Source organism: Rhodamnia argentea, chromosome 1, assembly GCF_020921035.1.
Source record: "Rhodamnia argentea isolate NSW1041297 chromosome 1, ASM2092103v1, whole genome shotgun sequence".
Lineage (NCBI taxonomy): Eukaryota > Viridiplantae > Streptophyta > Magnoliopsida > Myrtales > Myrtaceae > Rhodamnia > Rhodamnia argentea.
Window position 1 is genome coordinate 23,290,683 of NC_063150.1, and position 9,305 is coordinate 23,299,987.

At 40.5% G+C, this 9,305-nt stretch overlaps 1 protein-coding gene across 1 annotated transcript in view; it reads right to left on the minus strand.

The window, feature by feature from the left end:
- LOC115750327 (DNA-directed RNA polymerase III subunit rpc9-like) overlaps positions 1–7,939 on the minus strand; it is a 28,471-nt gene extending 20,532 nt beyond the window's left edge. The window contains exon 1 of the mRNA XM_030687604.2: positions 7,921–7,939. The gene's annotated coding sequence lies outside the window, so the exon portion shown is untranslated. The remainder of the gene's footprint in view (positions 1–7,920) is intronic.
- Positions 7,940–9,305: the final 1,366 nt, after the last annotated feature.

Genomic DNA, 9,305 nt, shown 5'->3' on the forward strand with positions numbered 1-9,305 from the left:
TTGATTTTTTAAAAGGGTTAATATCACAAAAAATCCAAAACGGTATATATCGTGATAAATTTATCCCAAACTATTTTTTTTACCATAAAAAATCCTAAACCGGTACACCTTTGACAAATTTACCCTAAACTGGTACATCTGTGGCAAATTTACTCTACGTTAGTTTTCGTTAAGTTTTATCGTCAAATTACTGAGTTGAATGACACATGGCAATTGTCGGATGTACAAGTTTGGGATTTTTATCCTCGATCATATCAATTTGGGGTTTCGTGGTATTAATTCAATTTAACGGAAACTAACGAAGGGTAAATTTCCAGTTTGGGATTTTTGGTGATCAAAATAATTTGTTTGGGATAAATTCAGATGTACCAATTTGGAGTTTTGGCGGTCGAAAAAATATTTTGGGGTAAATTTATCACATGCGTACCAGTTTGGGTTTTTTGTGATTAAAAAATTAATTTGGGACAAATTTATCACATGTATACTAGTTTGGGGTTTTTCATGGTATTAAGCCCTTTTAAAAATAAGCTAATTTTTATTTAATTTTTAAAAAATAAGCTAAAGTACTAATTTTTAAAAAAAAAGGTAAAAAAGAAAATGAGGGGCTTGACACAGTTGCCAAGGTTATACAAGCCCTCACCGTTGCTGCCAAGCCCCTACCGATGGCCAAAGACTCCCACCGATCGCATATGAGGGCTCGACCTTGACTAGCGACGATGAGGCTGCGCCGTCCGACAACGACTATATCTTCCTAATAGATGCTTAGACACTTGTTTTCTGTTCCCTGCGAGTCTTCCCGATCTTCCGTTGTGTGTATCCACCCAACAACGACTATATCTTCGACAAACATCTTCAAAGGTCGTTGAATGAATATCATTAGTAACGTGATCTTTGCGACTTAGACAAACATTGCCATTTAGCTTATCTTTAAGTCCACTGGTGTTGTTTACACAAAAGTATCTGTACACTTCGCGATCTTCACCCGATGGATCGGACCACGGGTATCACGTAGTCCTTAAACATTATCACAAACATTTGCATTTCAACTAGGTAGATATTAAATCAATGATAGCTTGGAAAGCATCATAATTTTTACGAGACGTTTCTCTAATAATTATTTGTTTTTTTTTTGGGTAGGATGTTTAACTACCCCCATCAACCACTCCCAAGAAACATGAACTATTAAGGAGCTCCCTCCAGCCACGTATTTAGACAATTGGTCGGCCAAAACCCAACTCTTCAAAAAAAAAAATTTAAAACTTTTTTTTTTTTTGGTAAGGTAAGTATGTATTGATCTTTCAAAAGCTAGATACAAAAAAACCGGGCACAGAAGCTATGAACTCAACATGGCACATAGGGTGCCATGGAGAGTTCAACGTTGACCGGTTGCAAAATACACCCAAGAGAGGGGCCAGAGCCAAAAGACTAGCAAGCTAGCAGGGGAAAGAAAAGGCCAAACAAGTGGCCAAACAAGAAGAGGAACCAACAAAACAGAAGTACACAGCTAGAAGATGGACGAGAAGTGGCATCTTCCAAGAGAACCAGCAGCGAATGATCAACCAAAGTAGACGGAGAGTCCCGAGAGAGACAATGTATAGACCCCCGCATCAGCAGAAAAACGACGCCATAAGAAGCTTCAAAATTCCACGCAGGTAGTATGTTGAGGAGGCATCAGCATAGGTGTAGCAACGACAGAGGCGTCGTGCGTCGGAGGGATCAAAAGCAGCTTAGCAGCAACCGTGGTGGGAAAATTGTGGGTGACAGCGGTGGGAGGACAGCACGGGTGCAATCGATCATCTTCGGTAGCCACGCGAGTAGTAGGTGGGGAAGGGAGTAGCTAAGTCAGCAAATGTTACTGAACAGGAACAGCAAGTGGATGGGGATCCAGTTGAAAGGAGTAGTTGCAGCAAAGCTGGGGATGATCAACAAAAGGCTGAACGGCTAAAGATAAGCCGGGAACCACCGGGGGATACACAAACGTAAGGCGGTGGGTCCACACGATAAACTTCACAGCAGCAGGCTTCAAGAAGGGGTTCGGGTGGTGACCGGCAAAACAGGAGCAACATAAGTGTTGAATCACAAGCTCCAGCATCAAAATCCAACAAGGTCTGTGGAGACCGAAAGTGTACACGGCTTGATCCGGAAGAGAAATCCAATGACAATATGTCATCTGCTAGGGAAGGTGACAGAAGATATCAGCGGACAAACCCCAATTAGTTTGGATGCATTTGTTTCGGGGGATATCGCTAATAGGGGCTAGAGATACAGCTTTGTCCTTAACCGGTTTACTAAGGTGGGAGAGCATAGCTGGAGGAAAAAGTTGTTTATTGCGGAAGAGCATATCATTCCTTGTAGTCCAAATAATATGGCATAAAGCACCAAGGGCAAACCTGGCAATCTTGTGTGCAAAAGAGGGCCCACCCAAATGTATCTTAGCCCATTTCACGAAACCACGCCAAGGTCTATTCTTCCAACTTAATAGACAGTTAGAGGCCCAAGTGGAGGCTAGTTCACCGGTGATAGGGCAGCCAAAGAATAGATGATCGACCGAGTCGGGGGTATTATGGCAGTACGCACGGGAAGCCTCATCAATCCTTCGGTGTTGGAGTAGCATTGTTCGAGTCGGAAGGCGATTATGCATAGCTAACCATATTATGAATGCATGTCGAGGAGAAAAGGCCTTAAGATTGTATATTTGCCGGTCGTGCAAATATGCTCGCCCAAAATGAAGGAAAAATTCAAATCAAAGTGAGCTTCAATTGTAAACAAATGTATGTTTGGAAGAGGCGGATTCGAAAAAAGTCCAACGGTTCCAAACAAAATGTGATAAAAGGGACGGCACAATACGGACTCCTAGAATATAAGACAATGACAAATTCTTAATTTGGTGAGACAAAGATGCTAAGCTACTGACAATAGCAGGAATTTCATTGTAAACTACATTCTCGATTGATGATATGTTCCAGAGAAGAAAATTTACGTAAAAGAGTGGAGAAACCTATGAGAAGCATATTTTTCTTGGACATGGCCATTATATAAGGAGCAATATAGGATGGGTAGTACCAAGAAAAGAAGGTAAGAGACACATGGATTCGTTCCACAAAATTGCAACTGTGCTAATTGCACTCATTTGGTCGAGCAACGTTATGAGAGGGTTTCCCAATGAAACAACGATAACCATACTCTGCAACGAGGACACGAATGATGAGGATGCTTCTGCGATCAATAGCCTCCTTCAAGATGTCATCGACAATACACCGATTTATGGCTTCAATTATCATTCGACATGGTTAACGAGGGCCCCCACTACTACGGCCATGGAGCATGCAGTAGGATGATCATTAATGCGGATTGTAACACGTGCTTACACGACGGCAGGCAATTGTTGCAGGGCTATTGTCACAGAAGCATCGGCGGTCAACTTGAACTTCATGACTGTAGAATCAGGTTTGAGCAGTATGAATTCAACGAAGGTTAAGTTGCGCACGCTCACAAAGCAAGAATTATGTAATATATAAATATGCATCTAAGTATTGTCAAGATTAGAGCAACAGTCTATCATGGTCACATGAAGCATTGTTGAGAAGCTTTGTATGGCGAATAATTTGAGAAGCAACATGCTCTCTTGTGCTTCTCACTATTTGTTGTCCAATATAGGTGATTTCGACTTGTTTGATTTCTCATGCAATCAATTTATATATAAAAAAAAAAACAGCTACACTTTGTCTACAAATGTTAAGTTAGCTAAAACATCATGTTTCACTTTTTTTTTATAAGTGAGGGCACAAGCGCCGACTCCCGCCTAGTTAAAGGTTCCATAAAACAAATTACAAGCCTAGTAATCAATTAAACATTTGAACAAGTGACATCCGGCTCCTGAACTGAAATCCTTGCTACCAATTAACCGCGCAAACTTTGGAAGTCATCACACTTCACTTTAGACGAAATATCGGCAAACTCAAATTCTCTTTCATCGCTATCAGAACTAGAAGCCTGTCCAACTGTCGCTGAGAGTAGAAAAGGGTGCAAAGCGTCTCCGCATAACTTATGCACTGTAAGCTCATGTCACAAGAAAGTAATAATTGCCATGAACCAGCGCATTTTCAGTGACAAATTAAAAAAAATCTCTTGGTACCAATGCATTGATTGGTTGCGAAAATGGCCTTTATATGGAAAAAAGGACATTATAAATATCAAAGTTTGCGTACGACGCTTACCTTGATGTCAATTTTTTTTTTTCCAGCTCACTTAAGTACCAAATTGAAGAAAAAAAATGATTTCTTAAGTGCCAATAACGAGATATTCCGACCAAACTAATTACGTGGTATTTATTATTGATTGTTTAATATTACATGATTTTTTTAAAAGTAAGTCCACATGGACTGATTTTAAAAAAATAAGCTAAATAACTAAAAAAATATAAAAAATGAAAAGGAAGGGTTTGGCACAACAGTGACGGTTGTGCAGGCCCTCCTTGTTGCCGATAATGGCTAGCAAGGATAGGGTATGGCCGGTAGGGGTTGCCATTGCAGGCAAGGGCTCGACCACTCCCAGTGACTTTGAGGCCTCGCCGACCCTGGCGAGTGCGAGGCCTAGCTGTCGTTGGGTGAGGTTGGCCATGCCCAACCACAACGAGGCTTGACTTTACAAATGCGGCGAGGTTGACCTCGTCGGTGATGGCTCGTCAACCCTTGCATGGCCTTATCTGAATTGGCAAGGGTTGCTGGCCATTGGCCGTGGTGGGTGACCACCACTAGCCATCCCCCACCATCGCTAGCAATCGATGGTGGGGCGGCGGCGGTGGCAAGGGCTGTGCAAGCCCTCACCGTTGCAACCCTTCATTTTATTTTTATTTATTTTTGAATTTTTAGCTTATGTTTTTGTTTTTACTTTTTTTTATGACATTTAGCTTCTTTTTTTTTTTTTTTCATTGTTGACTAAGATCCTCCGGCTAGCCATGTAGGATTAGGTTATGTCGCGATCCGCTTTTCCCTCACCCCGAGGGGGTCCGAAGGTTTAGGGTTATTGCCTCAATCTAGGGGTGAACTCTCCCAAGTCCATACCTCGCGTGAGATTTCCTTTTCCCGATTAACAACCTAAACAATTAACTAGGAGTCGCTGCTAGTCCATTGGGGTCATCTACAACTCAATGGAGACACGCGAGCGTTATCTCGATTTTCGTGCAACTAAAAATTCTAGGTCGAGGGCTAATTTACGCTAATTATTTAATTAGAACTCTTTCGGTACCTAACCAGTCAATATTCCTAAGGTGACTATACATTTTGCTTATTGTTCAAAGCCTACAAATATCAAATTGGTGATAGATGATCATGCATAATGTTTTTTTGTCATTTTCATGCAAATTCTAGCTTTATCCTTATCCTAACACTAGGAAAGCGATTAGCAAGAATTTTATTGAAATACACTGAGGCAAATAAACAAGCAAGTACTTAAAGCAGCTAACTACTGATTGGAATGAAAACATGCAAACCAATCAATATTAGTTACAATTCCAAATATTAAACTCGAGACACGATTGAATGTACAAAAATCAAGATCAGAGTGGACATTATTAATCAACCGTCATTGCCAAACAAGAGTCTAAAAATAGTAATTAGGCTAAGAAGGCAATATGCGCCTATGAAATGGATCGAGAGTTCTCGACCGAGGCCTGGTCGAACATTCCAATAATGAGTCGATCACGAAATCAGTCGAACGAATGCAAAATTTCCATGTCATGCATCAGAAAGGCAAAACCTTTTATGCTTTTCATGCTGCCGTTCACAGAAAATGTTCTTGTCATTTAATTTGGAGTTACGAATATGACACACTAACACTAATTGTAAAGTTGAAACATAACTCGTCATCGATCACTGCTGAGGACAATGATTGCTCTAAACAAGTTAGGGTTCATGATAGCATTTCGGGGAGTAGAATAAAAATGATATTTTTCTAGCAATTCATGTAAGTTGGCAAATTTAGCGTGCGCATGATAACACTTCTGGAAGTGGATTTCTGCTCCAGAAGTGCTTTTAAAGTGGAAATCCTTTTGGTAATGTAACTTCTGAAGCAGAAATCCATTTGGTGAAAATTTTTACTTCTGAAAGAAATTTTCACTTCTGAAATTGTTTTTCCCCCGATTTGAGAGGTTAAAAAAATAGTTTCTCCAACTCAAGAAGTACTTCTTGCCTTACCATCTTTTTATTAAGCCCTCACCCTCTTTTTCGATCATACCCATCTCTGCCAACCTCGGCCGCTGCGGACGGTTGCCGACTACTGCCCATTACCGACCCCCATTGGCGGCAGCCCATGACCACCGCCGACCATCTTTTGCCCCGCCCACTGCAGACCTCCGTTGGCCGACAACCGCTAACCACCCTCGATAGCCAATCACCATCGACCTCCGCCCATTGCCCCCCGTGATCATTGACTGCTGCTGCCGCCTACCACCGCTAGCCTCCGTGAACCGCCAACCACCGCCCACTGCTAACCTTCATCGACCGCTCTCTCTACCAACCGTCGATCTTTGTTGGCCGTGACCACCACCAACCGTCGCCCCCTGCTGCCCCCGCCAAGTGGCTGTCTCCGGTTGCTGGAGTAAAAGATAAATAATAAACTTTTATTTTTAAAGAAATTTAAAAAAGTTAAAAAATGAAGTAGAAATTTTTTGGTCGTTGATAATAATTTTTCATAGAATATTTGTGTTAATAATATTTTAGAAGTAGAAATTTTAAACAGTTAGCAAACGAATTTCTCTAATCAGAAATAACTTTTGGAGTAGAAGTAAAAAAATCAACTCATGCTTCTAAGGAGAATTAGAAAAATTAACTTCTGGCCGGAAGTTGATTTCTAAAACAGAAATGTTACCATGCGGCCTTTAGCTACCTACATGTGGCATTGCTAGCAAGACTACGGGTGCATTTATTTGAGAAAAAATTTCATGTTAAAAAATTACTCTTTGAAAATTTATTTTTCAGAAAAATAATAAATTTTCATTTATTTGGTGATTTGTGATCAAAAATATTTTTTGATGCTTGGATCTCACTTGGAAAATAATTGCAATCTCATCACATTGTCTCAAGTATTTTAATATTTTTTTTCTTTTTCAATTTCCTTTTTTCGCCCGCGCAACTGGTGGCCACGGGGTGAGCTCGAGGGAGAAGAAAAAAGGAAAAAGAAAGAAATGAAAAAGAAAAGAAAATAAAAATGAAAGAAAATAAAAAGTATTAGTTTAATATCAATATATAATAATACAAAATTTAAAAATTCAAAAAACTCGAGAGGAACAATTCCGGAAAGTTTTTTTAACATCTTTAGATTTAGGAATTCACTCTCCTAATTTTGTGCATGAATTTATGTTTTCTGTTGATTATATCATATTTGGCAAATCAAACAAGTGAAAGTTCAAAAAACTAATTTATGAAAAATATTTTCACTCAAATAGACTCACCATACTATATACTTTTAAGGATGTAGAGTTGATGCTTTTGTGCGGGAATCGTGTTCCTTCTCTAACTCCATATATGTCCCCAAGTAGTCTCTTTTTTGCCTTTTCTCTCTTTGGATAATTTTGTAATCTGATTCTAGCTCGTTGATCTTTTTAACTAAAATTTACTTCCTTTGCAAGATCCATATTTAAATAATCAGCAACTCAGTTATCTTCCCATGGTTATGAAGCTAACCCATGGATGAATGATGTTATATTTCATGAGATAGCCGGATCATTTGGTCCACGAATTTGAACACCTTTCGACACTTTGGTGCATAGTATATCTTACGTGATCGAAGCGTCGTTCCGTACACGATTTTGAAATCCGTTTTTCACATCTTGAACGCTTGAACAATCAAATTTCTCAAACATCAGTCGTGTTCTCATTTGGCTACCTACATGGCGATGATCATGTCTTTCGGGAAAATTGTCAAAAAACTTATAAATCTATTGTACTTTTGCCAATTCAATTCTAAATCTTTTAATTTTGTCAATTCAATCCTAAACCTTTTTTTCATGCCAATTTAGTTATAAACCTTTTGCATTTGTGCCTATTCAGTCTATTCAGCTAACTTTGGCCGATTGGCACTAATGTGGACGCTGGTTGGTACTAAAGTGGACGCAGGTGCTTACGTGGGCAATTTTTAATATTATTTTATTTTTTTTTATTTTCTATTTCTTTCCTTTTACTTTTGCTTTCTTCTTCCTCCGTTTGCATTTGCAGTAAACTCGTGTTTTGCAGCTAACGAAGAAACTCAAGATCGTGAGGAAGAAGAAGACGACCACACCACCGCCGCCACCGCCGCATCCCATGACTAACCCGACCCTTCGATGGTCTCACCGACTCCTCGACCACCTCAGCGACGACAACCCTCTTGCTCTCAAGTCCTTCTCCCTCGCTTGCAAGTCGTTCCTCTCGTGGAGTCTCGCCACTGCAGGTCCTTAGGCATCTCTCTTCTAACCTCCTCCCTTCAATCCCTTGTCATTAGCCCTTCATTTCGCGGCTCGGTCTCTCGCTCTGCCTTCTCGTCGATGATGGGATGCTGACCTCATTCTCTCGATCCTAGAACTCCACCCTTAGATCCGCAAATCTCTCCCGATCCAGGTTCTTCAGACACTTGGAGCTGTCGAGTCTGGCCACGAATTGCGCCGGCCTGGTCGAGATCGACATGTTGAACACGACGGACGCGGCGGTCGCCTAGATCTGGCTTGGGCATGGCCGGCCACACAACCAATGGACAAGGGGCTTTGGACTTGGATGAATACTATGGTGATTGAGCCCATCGGACCTACGATGGTGAGCCCATCGGACCTACGATGGTGAGCCCATCGGACCTACGATGGTATTGCTTTATCTGTGGTAGTGAATGTCATGTCGGAAGATCCTTCTAAAGTTGTTAAAGGTGCATGTGTAGTCAGTATTTTGATGATGTCCACAGTTATGATGAAGTTTAAGAGCGGCTTAGACTTAGATAAAGTCTGTAGGGGTTAAGCCCATTGGAGTTGTGGGAGAGTAGTAATAAAGTTTGGATTCTAGAGAAGTGATTGTGACATGGCTTAAACGTCGAGTCAAAGTGGAGATTGTTATAATATGTCTCGAGTTTAAGCTCATGAACGAAATCCGATTTGAGTTAAATTACTATTTCTAAGCATCCATATATATGTCATGGAAATCGAAATTTTCTTTTTATGTCATAGTCCGAATTTGGTGAAATATTTCCTATTCTGTGCAAGAGTTTGTCGCCAAGCAAAGCAGAAAAGGAAATACAGACTAATCAATATTACGTGGGTTGGTTCCTGGCTGAAAGTGGAAAGT